The 18,291-nt window shown below is 38.3% G+C and overlaps 1 pseudogene; it reads right to left on the bottom strand.

Annotated features, from left to right (window-relative positions):
• Positions 1 to 2,034: 2,034 nt before the first annotated feature.
• Positions 2,035 to 18,291, bottom strand: part of LOC102397281 — an 80,092-nt pseudogene continuing 63,835 nt past the window's right edge.

Below are 18,291 nucleotides of genomic sequence, written 5' to 3'. Positions count from 1 at the left end.
TGTTGATCACTGAGGAAGACTTTGTTATCTCTCCTTGCTATTCTTTGGAACTCGGTATTGAGGAAGGTATATCTTTCCTTTTTTTTCCTTTGCCTTTAGCTTCTCTTCTTTTCTCAGCTATTTGTAAGCCCTCCTCAGACAACAATTTTGCCTTTTTGCATTTCTTTTTCTTGGGGATGGTCTTGATCACTGCCTCCGGTACAATATCACGAACCTCCATCCATAGTTCTTCAGGCACTCTATTGGATCTAATCACTTAAATCTATTTGTCACTTCTACTGTATAGTCATAAGGGATTTGATTTAGGTCATACCTGAATGGCTGCAAGGAATGTAATCAATCAGATTTCAGTATTGACCATCTGGTGATGTCCATGTGTAGAGTCTTGTCTTGTGTAGGTGGAAGAGGGTGTTTGCTATGACCAGTGCATTCCCTTGGCAAAACTCTGTTAGCCTTTGCTTGCTTCATTTTGGACTCCAAGGCTAAATTTTCCTGTTACACCAGGTATCTCATGGCTTCCTACTTTTTCATTACAGTCCCCTACAATGAAAAGGACATCTTTTTGGGGTGGTAGTTCCAGAAGGTCTTGTAGGTCTTCATAGAACGTTCAGCATCAGCTTCTTCAGCATTAATGGAATTACTGGGCATTGATATACTACTTAATAAATGATAGGAAGTAGTGAAAAAAGGCATCTTCTGAATAACAGGTACTTGGGCAAGGTACTTATGGGAGAACAAATAACATTTAGGAAGGATAAATGGTACCTTAGGAGGATATATGGGAGTTAGGGGAGTTTTGTGATAATGTCTGTTTGTCTGGTGCTTTCTCAAAAAAAAAAAAAAAAAGTCTGCCAAGAGTTTCTCCAAAAAGCAAAGCAAAAATAGATAGATTGGTAGATAGGTAAAGATAAGGTGAAAAGTCATAGGCAAATCTTATTTATCCAGAGGAACTTTCTCTAATTTTAACACTGCCTCCAAAAGTAAATCAAAAGTGAATTAAAACTGACTCAAATGCATTCCTTTGTATACTTGAATAATTCACAGCTTCTTTATCCATTCATCTGTTGATGGACATCTAGGTTACTTCCATGTCCTAGCTACTGTAAGTAGTGCTGCAATGAACACTGGGGAACATGTCGTTTTGGAATTTGCTGTATGATGCAGGGAACCCAAAGTTGGTGTTTTATGACAACCTAGAGGGGTGGAATGGGGAGGGAGGTTCAAGAGGGAAGGGTCATACACATACCTATGGCCAATTCAAGTCAATGTTTGGCAGAAACCATCACAATATTGTAAAGTAATTATCCTCTAATTAAAAATAAAAATTATAAAAAGTTAATTCATTTAAAAGGCAAAAACTCAGGCAAATCTTTTTTCTCCATGAGGAAAGGCCTATGAATCTGTGTTTAAAGTTACATATAGTAAGTTTTATGCCACTATTAACAATTGTAACACATCAAAACGTTGACAGAAGCCATAACAGCAGTATCTAAATCTTTAGGTAGTGATAAAACTGGAAAATACAAAACTGCTATCAATCAACACCACTAAATATTAATGACAAGTATGGTTGTTTGGATGTTGTTTAAATAGCTGGTATTAGAGCTCAGTCTGAGTTTGTAAAGGGCGTCCCTGGTGGTTAAAATAGTAAAGAATCCACTTGCCATGCAGGTGACCTCAGTTTGATCCCAGGATCTGGAAGAGCCCCTGAAGAAGGGAATGGCTCCCCATTCCAGTATTCTTGACTGAATAATTCCATGAACAGAGGAACCTCGTGGGCTACAGTCCATGGGGTCACACAGAGTCAGAAACAATTGAGTGACTAACACTATCACTTAGAATATGGAAAATTCAACAGTGCTGATGTTTAAATCTGCTAAAAAGTAACTTAGATGCAGAGAAACATCACTTTAAATGCTATATAAAATTTCATCATACACACATAATACAAAAATATTTTCCCATCACGTTTAATGGGAAACAATGAAATATCATGGAAATGGTCCAGTAGAGAAACTTTTCCTATTTATCTTTCTAAATCATGTATTTTTCCTTCCAAATCTGTATATCTTGTTCTTCTGTTTACAAAAGTAGGTCATCATACACATTTGACCCATCTGTAGATCCTCAAGAAGATACTCTAAAGGCATCAGATGCAAACTGAGCATCAACTGAAAGAAAAGGAAAGAATTATATTTTTTACCTAAAATACTTGGGTTAACTAAGATTAGTAAAACAAACAAACAAAACCTTAGACCTTTCCTAGTATTCTGAAAAATGAAATATATCTATAGATGACACAACATAACATACTAATCAAGATTACAATTTTATAATCTGCTTATGGTCGCATGTGGGGCTGAGTATCAGAGCTCCTGGTTTTGTCCTTATTCATTCATGTACTCATGCAATTAAGTGAACTGATGAATACTCATGCATTCATGCAAAGGTTCTGTGACAAGCACTGGAATTACAAGATGAAGGTGACCCAGTCCACCCTGAAAAACGATATGCCCTAAACTAGAAAAACAAACAAACAGGCAATTTCCATACAGAGTCACAAATGCTAAGATATAAAAGACAGCACAAGGAACACTCAGGAGGGGAAGCCAGCTTTGTGTCAATACTGCCAGCTTTTTGGTGGAAGTGATATGTATGTAGCTACCTGAAGGACAGGAAAAAGTACAAGAGATAGAGGGGAGAAGCACGTACAAAGACTGGAGGTGAGCAAGTGAATCTGTGGGATCCTACATAGTCTGGCTGGTTAGATGCAGAGCTAAGCAGCACAGTAAGGTGGTAAATAGATAAGGCCAACTACTTTGGCAGGACCCAAATTGATGTGGGTGTTTGGAGCATTTCCTGAGGGTAAAAGATAAACTGGTGATGTATTTAGTGACAGAGAAATTTTAAAGTCACCCCCCAAGTGACAGCTACACAAATGTGACTGCTTGAACTTAGGGTTCCTAGCCTTAACCACTACCAGACACTTGAGAAGTTGATGAACGCCACGTTTTCTGAGAATAGTGTCAGGGTGTAGGAAGATAGCTCCACAGGGATGGAGGAAGTAGAAGAAGGATACATCTAGAAATAAAAAGAAATACACAGACCTTCAGAGATTGTTTTTCAAGCTATGGTACATGATGAATAAATGAAGAAGGATATTTTTCACTATGACTGCTCATGTTTTCACATTTTTCATTAGCTATGTATAAAAAAAGTAGTTAACATAGCATCTGTTATCCAAACAATGGAAAGAGATGCCATTTATTGTTTACAGTGTATTTCAGAAATCAATGTCTAAATTTAATTCATACATTTTCTCTTAATTCATACATACCTTCTCTTAGTTCTCTAGCTATACTCCTGTCCAACTCCCGCTGCATCTGAAATGAGTCAAATATTTATCTTTAAGATAAACAAGTTATATGTTTATAACTTATTAAATGTGACTTTTAAATAATACTTTTAGAGACTAGATCTAACCTGAAGATTACCTCAGTAGAAAAAAAAAATCACATAAAAAAAAAGAAAATGAATTCCTACTTATTCTGCTTATAGATAACAGAGAACATACATATGGAATGCTATTTAGATTAATCTGATAAAAAGTACAATAAATATCAGTCTATCAAGTACACATAATTTCAGAGAATTAGGGAATGACCCATAATCCTCGGAATGATCTGTAAGATTACTATCTTCTCCCCTAAAAGCTCCTGGCCTATATATGTACTTCTGAGACTTTATTTTGATTTCTAGGTGAGGATCCTGTTCAAATGGCGGAAGTAGTTTGAGTCGAATGTTAATAAGGGAGAACACATCTGTGATTTTCTTTAAACTTTTCCATTTAACGAAAACACAGAAAGGTGAGAAAATTATATACAAGAAAATGTATATAATGTATATACACATGTATACATGTATGTTGTATAATATACAACAATGTGCCAGCAAGATTTAATTCTGAAGATGTTTAGTGAGAAGGATTCTCTCATAAGTGTTAGTTTCCGGACTATGTCCCATAGAAGTGGATGGTCCCACAGGGGTCACTGCAGGGTTGAGGAACAGAGAAGTCACAGCTGCAGAGGCTCTGGCCACTCTTTAGCTAAACGGTTCTATACTTGTCTCCATTTTATATAACATGGTTCCACACAGAATATTTTTTTAGAAAGAAGCTTGTTTTCTTTGAAGAAAAAACTTTTGTAAGGTATGAGACTCATTGATTTACTCAAAGTTCCTAATTCTACAAAAGAAGCCTTTGTTACTTCAGTTACTTCTTCAGTTACTTTGTTACTTTGTTACAAAAGAAGTAACAAAGCCAATGGCATTCTCACTGAGTCCTGTGCCAGCTACTTTCACAGGTTAAGAAAAACCACATAGATTTTTAACTATAACATGGACAAAATGAATATATAAATCCTTCTTATATAATTAAACAATGCTTGTGGCATGACATGACTTTCGAACTAAATTATGTGCTTTAAATGCATAAATAAGAATAAATCAATAGCAAACTCCTATTTGTAGCAGTTGATATAGATAATTTAGAAAGGATAAATATTTTTAAAAAACAAGACAGGAAACTTGAAGGAGAAAATCCTTATTTGAATCAAGCAGGCAAAAACTGAAAAGATTCATTCTTAAAAGGATGTTCATTTCCTCCAGATAAAACCTGATTAACTAAAATCAGTCAACATTGAATTATCCATATTTTGGGTTATTTAGAGCAAAATTTAAAACATGCAACAGATCTCTCTTTACTGTCTAGCATACTTCTATCCAAGCTCTCATCATTAGTTAGTTTATACAAAAAGTATGAGTGTAATCTCAATTATAATCTAAAGCTGGTCAGAAATTACAGTTGAACTTCATTTCCTCAGCCTGAAGTTTCAAGGCGAGGACTTATATTCCTACCCGCTGTATGAGAAGAGAGGATATTTATCTAACGGGTGAGTTTAGGACAAGGAACTAAGAAGTGCTTCCTTTGTTCCAAATCTCTTCTTTGAAAAGATGTTATGTGCCCACAGCACCATGAACTTGGGTCTGCAGTAGGCAGCCTGTGTCTGGGATGGGGGTCAAGCATTTGCTTCCTCCCCTTAGGCTTGCATGGGGAAGTGTCTGACTTGGGATTAAGTTTTCAGAGACCCGCTGTGACTGCACATCTAAAGCACGTCCTCCAGATTCACGGCTCCCAACTACTAAGACCCGACATAGCCACAGTGCTGTAGAAGAAACTTTAGGTTGCTCTTCTATGACGGCAAGATGGCAAATGAGAAAACAGGTTGAGACTGCATTTAACAAGGGCTACTTGTCTCTGCATCACCAACACCACAGAAACACTATCAAAATGATAAACCCATGTGCACAGATTGAAATGGATATTTTAACCACAATGATTACACAATGAAAACTGACTGCAATTTCAAGACTCCCATACCATTCATCCAGATGATGTCAAGATAGAGATGAAGTGAGCTTCATTTATAATTTTTAAATGGTTGCATTAACTACAAATTTAGAAACATTCTACAACTGCTCAGCAAGATAGATTTTAGAAATTTAAATCAAAATTCTGTAAGTACAACATCAATTAAAGACATACTCTTGTACAAGAAAATAACAAAAAATGTTAACTTAAAACCAGAAATTAATCTTCTGATTTAGTATTACAAGTTTGTTTAATTCATAAAAAGGATTTATCTAGGATTCTTTCAAATAAAAACACATCCATATGTGGTTAGTGTTTAGATGCCAGTGATTCACTTATGCTTGCTGCTGCTAAGTTGCTTCAGCCGTGTCCAACTCTGTGCGATCCCATAGATGGCAGCCCACCAGGGTCCCCCATCCCTGGGATTCTCCAGGCAAGAACACTGGAATGGGTTTCCATTTCCTTCTCCAATGCATGAAAGTGAAAAGTGAAAGGGAAGTCGCTCAGTCATGTCTGACTCTTCGCGACCCCATGGACTGCAGCCTACCAGACTCTTCTGTCCATGGAATTTTCCTGGCAAGACTATTGGAGTGGGTTGCCATTGTCATTTATGCTTAGGGGTAGATAAACTGCGGTGAGTGCAGCAAAGCTTGGAAATGATTATGAACCACTGCCGAAGTGAAATCAATTAGAAAATAAGTCAAACATCTTAAAGTATACTTTCAGTTATTAGGCAATAAGATTTCATTTCTAAAGTAGAATTTCAATGCAGCTTTTCAAGAAATTTAAAAAGTATCTCTTAAAAACAAGAAATCTAGGACAAAAAAAATCACTAAATATTTCCTTGATTAGCACAGTTAATGACAGCTTTTACTTAGTGTGCATAAGTCAAATAAACAACTCAGAAGTTCATCAAATTAAAAACAAAGATAATTCATATCAGAAATCTGAAACCCAATGAACAAAAGATAACAGAACTAACCTCGGTTAAGTAAGTCACCATGCTGTTATTCAAAGGGTGTGGAATTGAGGTAGAAAACCCTACGTTTGCTCTTGGAGTAAGATTTCCATTGAGCACTAAAGGATTACTGAAATTTCCAACACAAGGGGGCTCTAGGACTGGCCTTGTCCTAAGAGGGCTAAGTAAAGATCTGTTCTGCTCTTTCTTCACCTCAAGTTTGTTGCTGATCACTCCCAGCCTCTCATGAGTCCTGGGAAAGATGGAAAACACCAACTTTACTCATGTTTCCCTGAACTATCTGCCGGGGTCCAGCCCCGGCTGATCCAGGGAATTTGAAGGGGAGATAGTGTCGGTGAGTTCACTGGCTTTATTTAAATATTAATCAAAGATATAAAGAGTAATAGAATGAGGATAGCTCAGAGGGAAAATTCAGCAGAGAAAAGAGGCTGAATAACATGGTTTACGTGGAAAATCAATATAACCTGTGACATCAGGTTAGCTCTGAACACAGAGGCCGCAGGCGCCCTCTTGAATAGCGGAAGGTGCCCCACCTTAGGCACCGTCTCAAGTGGGTCTTAGAAGCCCAGGCAAATAAGTGGTCACAGAGGACCCCCGCGCTCCAAATTATTTTAGCATGAAGGAAGAACAGAAGAGAAAAGGAGGAAAAGAAAGAACAACACGGGGATACCAAGCTTCAGTGAGCAAGGCTTGTAGTTTTATTTTCAATGGGGGCTTTTATACCATAAGTTGCACATAGAGGATAATAGGGGGTGTGAAATCATGCAAAGTCAGGAGTCTTTGATCCTTATCAAAACCAGGGTTTCTTTTCTGCAAACTTATCATATACAAATGGTTTAGGTGATTTACATCATCTTCTGGCCAGAAGGCCTGTTAACATTTTATGACCCTGACAAAGGTTTGTTAACCATAAGACTTATTTTCTCTAAGAGTAATTATTTTAACATTTGGCGCCATCCTCCAAAGGTGTTAGTTAAAGTTGCATTCCTATAGGGCAGAGGTGCAGTGGGTTTACAACAAAGGAAAGAATTTATTACCTTAAGGGTCTAAAGTTGTTAACACCAAGGCCACTACTTATTTTTTCTACATACCAAGTATATTAATTAATACACATTCAAGGATACAAAACAGGGGATGTGGAAACTTGGCAGCAAGCATTGGTTCATCAATGAAATCTTTTACTAGTTTTATTCTGACAGCTTCTAACTCTCCTAGAGGCTCTAAGCTATTTGAATATCTTAAGCTTCCCGTGCCTCTCGCAGCTGGGAGACTGTAAACAATCATATGCATAGCTGTAGGAGTCCGGGTAAACTTGTCAGGAAAGTTAGAGAGCCATCAGAGGAGTTTGGATTTAAACACTCCTATTATGCCCAGGAAATTTATTAACTGGAGCTGTAAGTTAACTCCTTTTCAGAGACAGTGAGATGGTGGTGGGGGACAGCCCTCATAAAGTCAGAGGTAAGAGCGCAAAGCAGTAAAGTAGGCAAACTCTGGTTTTGGGGGGTAGATGCTCGAGAATATCCAGGGAGACTCCTGAGGCTTGATCCCACCTTTGCATATGCTGAGCCTCCTTCCTCATGACATTTGCCACGGGCGGAGTTCCTCATGCTGGCTCCCGGCAGTTTTCTGCATTTTTAAAGTTGCCATATAGTAAATGGAATTCCCAATAAACTGTTTGAACACTGAAAACACAGAGCAGACCTCCTGTAAACAATGATAGTTGTAACCCTGTTCTAAAAAAGTACACGTGTGTCTAGGGCTCTTCAAGTAACAAGTCACAGTTGGGAGAGGAGAGAAAGGGCATCAGAGAGAAAGGGAGGTGGCCTCACAGTGACACCTGCTGCCTTCTGGGACACACCTGCCTCCAGGAAACAGTTCAGGGATGAAGAAACACCCCATCCCACAAAGCCACTTTCAAGCATTTGCTTTCACCACCCTTGTAAACACGTTTCACTCATGACCTCAGAGAAATTAAGCTTTTGGCTCTGATGTACCACTTAGAGCCACGATCTCAAGGGAGGATGAGAAAGTCAAAGGGTGAGGCTGAAAAAAGCTAAAACAGCCCCAGGATCAATTACAAGTATCCCTGCTTTTCCAAAGTTCACTATATGTTACTTCACTTCTATGAAGTGCCTATGTCAGTACCTGTTTTTGATGATAGAGAAAAAAATATCTGAAGACAATTTCTGGTCTCATTTAAAAAGCCAAAACTGTAAATAGTGTTCAGTGTATGGTTTTACAGCAAGAGGCATCACACTCCCCAAGCAGGGAGACTGGCCCCACTGAGCTTCTTCCCTGGAAGACACACCCCACATCTTAGCATCAAGTCACCACAGCCCTAAACCCTGTCTGGGAGCACCTGTGCTCCACTTGTGCATATTCATTTTATGTATGAACAAGCAGAATGTGTCCTCAGGTACCTGCATCTTTGCTTTATGTTGCTTTGGCTTATGAAAGGCTTCCTAGGGGTGCTCTGCTTTCAGATAGTGGGGAAATCTGGACTAGGCACTGCAGATGGGATCTGCTCTTTCCATTCTCCAGACCCCTCAGTCAGGTCACTATATTACTTTTAGCCACTTTGTGATTTATCCTGCCTTTAACCCATGTGTTAACTTCCCCCATTTCATAAGTATGCCTTTACATAGTGTGGAAAAACTTGACACAGTACTATTACTTTGTCTTAAGGTGCCCCCTTAGCAGTGACCATCTAGTTAGCTTTCACTTCCTACTAAGCTCATGTACCCCACTCTATAAAAATTAGGCTTTAGAGACAAATTAATGAACTCAATTTAGTTTCTGTGATTCTGTGTTTTTACTTACTTGTCTAGTTTATCTTCCAATGACTTTCTAACTTCACATTCTACTAGGTAGAGTTCCTTATATTTTTCCAACTCTGCTTTACTAGAATCTTCTTGCAAACTTTTCATTTTGGAGAGTTCAGATTCCAAGTCTTTAATTCTGAGTTCCATCTGTTGAAATTCAGCTTGTGTCTAAGGCAAATTGTAAAATATAACATTTTTAAAATAATCATTAACCTGGAAAATTATACTTGTTGCCTTTAGTTTTGAGTCAGTGATTCAGAGATCTATTTCAAAGGTGAAAAAAAGAAAGAGCAGAAGTTTAAAACAGTTAGCGTTAATGTCAAGTGAATTAAATCTGAATTATAAAATTAAAGTGGAATCACTGTTATAGTAGTATTTATATAATCTGATAATTCAAAGAATAAGAGGATCAACTTAAAATTTTAAAAATTGAACAAGACGACTTAAGAATAATTCAAGAGGATGGTACCAATTTTAAACCACAATATTTTCTTTTCTTCCTAATGATCTTGGTTTTGTTTTTTTTTTTTTTTTTTTTACCAATTGGCCTTATAAGTAAAAGGATTCTCTAGTGAGAATCATTCTGAAAGATCAATTTAGTGACAACTGTGACGGAAACTGAAATATTTAAAGGGAAAACAAGTGCCTCCCTCCCTTCCAGAAAACTACAAAACTAACTGCTCTAAGGGAGGTAAAGGAAACATGTAAGCTGTATAGATCCAAAATGTAATGTACAGTGAAAGTGAATTCAAGCATATGACAGATCAACAAATTAACCTGCAAAAATAGGTTGATTTCTTTTCATTTCTCTACGAGATCCTGTCTTGCTCTTTCTCCAGTCTCCTGTTGATACTGCTCTACTTGACTGTGTTTTATCATATTCATTTCTATATGACTTCTGAGGTTCACTACTTCTTGGTCCAACTTCTTTTTCTTCTTCTCTAGTTTTTTTTTACATTTCTTTTGCATTAGTTTCATTGATAATAACTCCTGTTGAAAAACTTGATTTTTTGCATCCAGGTGCAGACATTTTGAAGATGCAGTTTCCAGCTCTGCTGGAAAATCATCAGTCTTCAAGAATAAAAAGATACTGCTTGCTAGTGAAGAAAGTTAACTGAGCACAGCCTAACTCAAACCTAGGATCAAATAAATACGATGGTATCTGTATTGTAGAATGTAGACCCAGAGATTACTCAGAGAATCAAGAAAGAAGTTCCTACCACCAAGAGTCACAAGATATGTTCTTCACTGTCATCTTTGTCACACAACAATTGCACTTGATTTTACACTCTTTTATTATTCTACAATAATGTTTTTCAATCTTTCTTCATAAAATGACTACAGGTCACCTCTTAGTAGAATGTCTCTTACTCCTCATCCCATTTTAATGTCCCAGGATTTTAAAGAAGTTTGAGGGATAATGTATTATCTAGGGCTAAGTTAATAAGTCCCTCCCAAAAGAAGACTGTGAGAATAAGACTCTAATTAATAAATCTTGTAAATATGGATTCTAATCCCATAAGCCTTTTTCTGAAGTACAAAGACTTTTTGCTAATTTGAATTGCATTCCAAAGAGAATTATTTGCAAAGTTAAAGAAATCCCATTTCCTAACAGTTTACAGAGATGATCCACACATTTTTCTGTAAAGCAACAACAAAAAATGCCTCACTCTTGTAATCCTTTGTTACTGTCCATTTATGCAAGACAAGTGCTATGCATATTAATAAATATTCCCTGTTACACCAATGGATACTTAGCCAAGATTCTCCCTCATGTAAGAAATGTCAACAGTAAAATTAGGGGCTAAACTGTTCCTCAGAGACTAGGTAACAAGCACTGATGTGAAAAGGCTCAAAGAGCTGGACAGTCACGAAAGCTCCATGAAGGAGGAGAGACTGGGTGCCAGGTCTGAAATAATGAAGGACTACCTAACAGGAAAATAAACTGTAAAGACAGAAAGGACAGTCTGAGCAAGGGCCAAGAAAAGGTGAAATCAGCCAGCTAACTTTAAGGATAAGATCCAACCACAGGGAAATACAAACATGTGCGCACAGAATCATGGAAATCAATGTTCACAACAGCATTATTAATAGTCCCAAAGTGGAGACAACCCAAAGCTCCATCAAGTGATGATGGATACATGGCTTAGCTTACTGTTGACAACCAACAGAAATGGAAGAACTTATACTTGGTATCACATGGATGAACTGTGAAAACATGACATCAAATGAGCAAAGCTAATCCCAAAGGAGCATACTGCATGATTCCATTTATATAAAATACCGAGGACAGGCATGTCTTCAGAGACAGATATTAGACGGGGGGTTGCCTGGGGCTGAGGGAGATGGGAGGCCACAGGTGGTGGCTAAGGGATGCAGGGTTTCTTTTAGGGGGTGATGGAAATGCTCTAAAATTGACTGTAGTCACTGGTTACACCTCTCTAGACTAAGAGTTATTGAACTACACATGCTGAGTGGGTGAATTCTATGATACACAATTATAACTCAATAGCTTTAGAAAAGAATCCAATGGCAACATCCAGCTAATCTTCTTAATTCTCTAGTTTGGATGTACATATTCTACACCATCTGAGTACCTCCATGCTTTTACAATATGCTTAAAATGAAAAGGAAAGAAGGCAATGCCTAAACTTCAACTGGTTTGTATAATACCCTTTCTCCACAAGTTATTCTGAAATCTATGAAATAAATATATACAGAACTCTACAGCCATTCACAAAAGGAAAGATGAGAAATGATAATTTTCTGAACATTCCATTAAACAAATATTATCCTCTGATTTTAATCTGGCTTGCCTCATCATGGTAATACAACTATCACTTAAAAAAGTATTGTTTCAATGAAAAAAAAAAAAAAAGACTCTCAACTTGTGTGAATAATGAGGCATAATTCTCAACTTTCCTAAGGGTAAATAATACAAGAAAAAAGTAATATAATGCAAATGGTAGGATGAAAGTCAGAGTTTAAGGAACGAGTGCATTATAAAGATAAGAAAAGTGTAGTAAGTTACTTGTAACAAAAATATAGAAGAAAGCTGACCATGAAAATGAGTGTCCTAAAACACTTTATCCTACATATTAACTGTCAACACATTCAATTTCATACATACCTGACTTGTGAGTTGATGTAGTTGTAGTAGTTTACAATTGTTCTTCAACTCCTGTGCCGCAGCTTCTAACTTAATACAATAACATGACATGACTTTCAGTGAAGCCTCTGACATAGACTGCTTTTTTACAGAGTCATCCAGTTCTTGTTGAAGTTGTCTCACAACTGCCTAATAAGATGCTCTGTCACTGAGTTTATCAAATCACTTTACTATTATGTTATATTAATAATAGATAACTCCAATATATGGGATTTGAAAATTATCACCACAGACAGCAAATCACCTTCTTTTTTCCTCCTCACTGACTCTGGTTATAGACATAGAAGGGGCCACCCTCTAGCCTTCCTGATATTAAGTTACTCAGAAAAAGGATGCGGTCTCACTGTCCACACACTGCACCTCCCAATAAATCTGCAGAGCTTCACCACCTCATGTCCAGAAAGAAATGAGTGTGTAGGTGGGAAAAGTGATGGAAAATTCCACACTGTGGAAACAGTGTGGAAACATTTTCCTTTCCTTTTTTATTAGAAGCTTTGATTAACTCAGAGATCTTCACATATTCCAACCAGTGCTCAGATCTTTCCAATAGATTCCTACCTCAGCAGAAAAATGAGGCCATTCCCTTATGGCTTATCTATTTTATATCTAGTAGTGTGTATATATTAATCCAAAACTCCTAATTTATCCCTCCTCCCCAGCTTTGCCCTTGGCTAACCACTCTATTCAATATTCTGTAGTCACCTACCTGGGAAAAGGAACTGAAAAATAATGGATATAGTGTACGAATAACTCAATCAACTTGCTGTACATCTGAAACTAACACAAAATTGTAAATCAACCATATTCCAATATAAAAGAAAAATTCAATTTAAAAAATGAGGTTGCTCCCATGGCCTTCAAGGAGCCTCAATAAGCTGGCCTCTACCTGCCTCCAGACCGCAGCTCCTACAACCCTCTCCCGGACTCACTCCATTCCTGCTGCTCACAAATCCTGCCATCCTTCATTTTTAGAGGAAAGCTTGTATTCAAATCATAGTAATTGATACTTAAAATGAGAATTATGAGAAAATTGTTTGTAAAAATGTTAAATCATAAATAGCAGTGGGAAGATTAAATCAAGAATAGTTTTGCTGAAGTTCACCACCTGAGTCCCAAATTATGATTTAATGATAAGTAGATGCATTTGAAGACTTGAGAGGCTTTAAGAATAAATGATTCAAGGCTAAAATGTTTCCCATATTAACTCAAATTGACATGAATAAAAAGAAAATTGTACCAACAAATATAACAAAAAGCTACAACAAGCTACTGAAGCCAAAGTACAATATATAAAATACAGCCTCTGGGAAACCTGGAATTGACTATCAAGATAATCCAGGTAACTGAAGCTTCATTTTGAAATATTCGTTTCAGGTTTGAGCATTTCATTTATCTGCTTCGTCATGGTACTGAAATGTGGTAACATAAAGATTAAAATTATTACCTTAATAAAGAGTAAATTACTAGTACCTCTCTATGTTAACAATTTAGAACTAAATCTCTTAACATTTCATAAACGACATGATGTCCCTACTCAAAGTAAAGGATTTCTTCGGTCTAATTTTTATTTGCTGGATACAAGGTATGCTTTTAGGCTGGTTTAGAGACCATAAATTCACAGCCTGTGTATTTTTTATATTCAACTAGATTCAACATTAAGCCAGAATCTAGAATCACTTTGAACTTTCTTTCAGGAAGTCTGAGAATTATTTCTCCTTCTGGATGCTTACTTCTCCTTCTGCTTTCTCATTTTCGTACCAATACATTCTCTCTTTTAAATGATTCCATTCCTTGATTAACTCCTTATTTCTTTTCTCCAGCATCAGACCTTGTTTCTCATATTCAGCCTGAAGTTTTCTCACGATCTGCTGAAACTGGTCTTGGATGCTAATGACCATCTTCTCTTTACTGTTGGCTCTGTTCCGTGTATTACCAAGTTGCTGTCGGAGCAACATGTTTCCACTCTGGAGTTGAGATAATCTCTCCTCTAAGGATTCCTGCTTTCCAAGGTATGTATTCACTTTGCCTTGTTCATTCTGATACATGTGTTCAATTTCCTGCTTTTGACACTCTGATTGGCTTAGATCTCTCTGGACACGTTCTAACATCAAAGTCTTTTCTCTAAGATCATCTCTCGTGTGATGCAGCTTGATTTTCAGCTTATTGAAGATACTTTCCACTGTAGATAGTTGCTGGGAAAGCGTCTCATTGTTATCTTTTAGATTAGCCACATCATACTTCATTTTGTCCCACAAGCATAACCACTTGTCTCTTACTCTCTGTAAGGCAAGTTCTAGACCTCTTTTTGATGTCTGACCTTGATCATGATCATGTAAGGCAGCAGCCAGTCTAGAACGGTAGGATTTCACTTCTGTTTCCAGTCTTTGTTTACTTTCTTTTTCATTCTCCAGCTTAGAGTTTAGCATTGTATTCTTAGCTTTCAGACCATTAAGCTGGCCTGTATAGTGGGATATAGTTTTATTAACGTTTCTTCATTCAGGTTTATTGCCTTTTGAAGATCATCATTCTTTACTTTGAGAATTTCAATGTCCTCAAAATAGTTCTCTTCCTTTTCCTGGTGCTGATTTTTCAGTGCATCTATCTCCAGTCTTAGCATGGCAATTTCCTCCGGCAGCATGTGCTTTTTTTTGCAACAGCTCTTTTGTTTCTTCACAATGATCATAAACCTAAGTGAAACAAAGGAGATGTTTAGCTAGTACTCAGTAAAGTGACATGCCATGATTTCTTCTGAAATGAAAGGCTAACTTGTATGTTTATACAATGAAAAGACTGCACCAAGTGTGTCTCCAACAGGAAAAAATAAAGTTCAATTCAATCCTCAGACTTTATACAAGCAGAAAGTCCCAAAGGTTCAAAAATTTAATGGAAGACAATGAATCCACGAAAGTAAAAAAGAAATTCCAAGAGGCTTTTCAAGAGGCTCAGAGCTGGAAAGGCTTCTGTCTGAACTACAACAAACCCAGAAGGCTTAAAATAAAAGATTCATAGATCTGACTACACTTAAAAATTGCATCTGATGTGGAATATTTATATAATGGAAAACTGCTACTGCTAAGTTGCTTCAGTCGTGTCCGACTCTGTGTGACCCCACAGACGGCAGCCAACCAGGCTATTCCGTCCCTGGGATTCTTCAGGCAAGAACACTGGAGTGGGTTGCCATTTCCTTCTCCAATGCATGATAGTGAAAAGTAAAGAGAAGTCGCTCAGTCATGTCCGACTCTGAGCGTCCCCATGGACTGCAGCCTACCAGGCTCTTCCATCCATGGGATTTTCCAGGCAAGAGTACTGGAGTGGGGTGCCATTGCCTTCTCCAAATGTCTCGCCATAAAAAAAGAATGAAATAATGCTATTTGCAGCAACAGGGATGGACCTAGACATTATCACCCTAAGTGATGTCAGACAAAGACAAGTGTTATATCATGCTGCTTAGATGTAGAATCTAAAATGAACTTATTCATACAACAGAAAGAGACTCATAGACACAGGAAACAAACTTATGGTGACCACAGGGGAAAGCAGGGTAGGGGAAGGGATAAATCAGGATGTTGGGATTAACATATACAGACTAGTAGATATAAAATAACCAACAGAGATCTACTGTACAACATAAGGAATTACACTTAATATGCTGCAAGAAGAATCTGAAAGGGAATATGTGTGTACATGTGAGTGAGTGTGTATGTGTATTAGTCACTCAGTCATGTCCAGCTCTTTGAGACCTCATAGACTATAACCTGCCAGGCTCCTCTATCCATAGAATTTCCCAGGCAAGAATACTGGAATGGGTAGCGATTTCCTTCTCCAGGCTGCTGCTGCTACTGCTGCTAAGTCGATTCAGTTGTGTCCGACTCTGTGCAACCCCATAGACTGCAGCCCACCAGGCTCCCCCATCCCTGGGATTCTCCAGGCAAGAACACTGGAGTGGGTTGCCATTTCCTTCTCCAATGCATGAAAGTGAAAAGTGAAAGTGAAGTTGCTCAGTCGTGTCCAACTCTTAGCGACCCCACGGACTGCAGCCTATCAGGCTCCTTCGCCCATGGGATTTTCCAGGCAAGAGTACTGGAGTGGGGTGCCATTGCCTTCTCCACCTTCTCCAGGGGATCTTCCCAAACCAAAGACTGAACCCAGGTCTCCTGCATTGCAGGCAGATTCTTTACAGTCTGAACCAGCAGGGAAGCCCCATTTATATAATACACACACACATATACATATATATCTGAATCACTGTGCTGTATACCTGAAACTAACAGAATATTGTTAATCAACTATAATTCAATAAACAACACCACTTTCTAGGTTTACAAACACTACGTTTGATACCTCCTATACATCTACTTCACAGTAAGAGCCTTCAGTTCAGTTCAGTCGCTCAGTCGTGTCCGACTCTTTGTAACTCTATGAATCGCAGCACGCCAGGCCTCCCTGTCCATCACCAACGCCCGGAGTTCACTCAGACTCACGTCCATTGAGTCAGTGATGCCATCCAGCCATCTCATCCTCTGTCGTCCCCTTCTCCTCCTGCCCCCAATCCCTCCCAGCATCAGAGTCTTTTCCAATGAGTCAGCTCTTCGCATGAGGTGGCCAAAGTACTGGAGTTTCAGCTTTAGCATCATTCCTTCCAAAGAAATCCCAGGGCTGATCTCCTTCAGAATGGACTGGTTGGATCTCCTTGCAGTCCAAGGGACTCTCAAGAGTCTTCTCCAACACCACAGTTCAAAAGCATCAATTCTTCGGTGCTCAGCCTTCTTCACAGTCCAACTCTCACATCCATACATGACCACAGGAAAAACCAGAGCCTTGACTAGACAAACCTTTGTTGGCAACGTAATGTCTCTGCTTTTGAATATGCTATTTAGGTTGGTCATAACTTTTCTTCCAAGCAGTAAGCGCCTTTTAATTTTATGGCTGCAGTCACCATCTACAGTGATTTTGGAGCCCCCCCCCCCCCAAATAAAGTCTGGCACTGTTTCCACTGTTTCCCCATCTATTTCCCGTGAAGTGATGGGACCGGATGCCATGATCTTCATTTTCTGAATGTTGAGCTTTAAGCCAACTTTTTCACTCTCCGTTTTCACTTTCATCAAGAGCTTTTTAGTTCCTCTTCACTTTCTGCCATAAGGGTGGTGTCATCTGCATATCTGAGGTGATTGATATTTCTCCCAGCAATCTTGATTCCAGCTTGTGCTTCTTCCAGTCCAGAGTTTCTCATGATGTACTCTGCATATAAGTTAAATAAACAGGGTGACGATATACAGCCTTGACATACTCCTTTTCCTATTTGGAACCAGTCTGTTGTTCCATGTCCAGTTCTAACTGTTGCTGCCTGACCTGCATACAGATTGCTCAAGAGGCAGGTCAGGTGGTCTGATATTCCCATCTCTTTCAGAATTTTCCACAGTTTATTGTGATCCACACAGTCAAAGGCTTTGCCATAGTCATTAAAGCAGAAATAGATGTTTTTTTCTGAAACTCCCTTCCTTTTTCTATGATCCAGCGGATGTTGGCAATTTGATCTCTGGTTCCTCTGACTTTTCTAAAACCAGCTTTATCATCTAGAAATTCACATTTCACGTATTGCTGAAGCCTGGCTTGGAGAATTTTGAGCATTACTTTACTAGTGTGTGAGATGAGTGCAATTGTGCAGTAGTTTGAGCATTCTTTAGCATTGCCTTTCTTTGGGATTGGAATGAAAACTGACGTTTTCCAGTCCTGTGGCCACTGCTGAGTTTCCCAAATTTGCTGGCATACTGAGTGCAGCACTTTCACAGCATCATCTTTCAGGATTTGAAATAGCTCAACTGGAATTCCATCACCTCCACTAGCTTTGTTCGTAGTGATGCTTTCTAAGGCCCACTTGACTTCACATTCCAGG

Source organism: Bubalus bubalis, chromosome 17, assembly GCF_019923935.1.
Source record: "Bubalus bubalis isolate 160015118507 breed Murrah chromosome 17, NDDB_SH_1, whole genome shotgun sequence".
In the NCBI taxonomy this organism is placed as follows: Eukaryota; Metazoa; Chordata; class Mammalia; order Artiodactyla; family Bovidae; genus Bubalus; species Bubalus bubalis.
The sequence above is the reverse complement of the archived record's forward strand: the minus strand, read 5'-3'. Positions and strand labels throughout refer to the sequence as shown.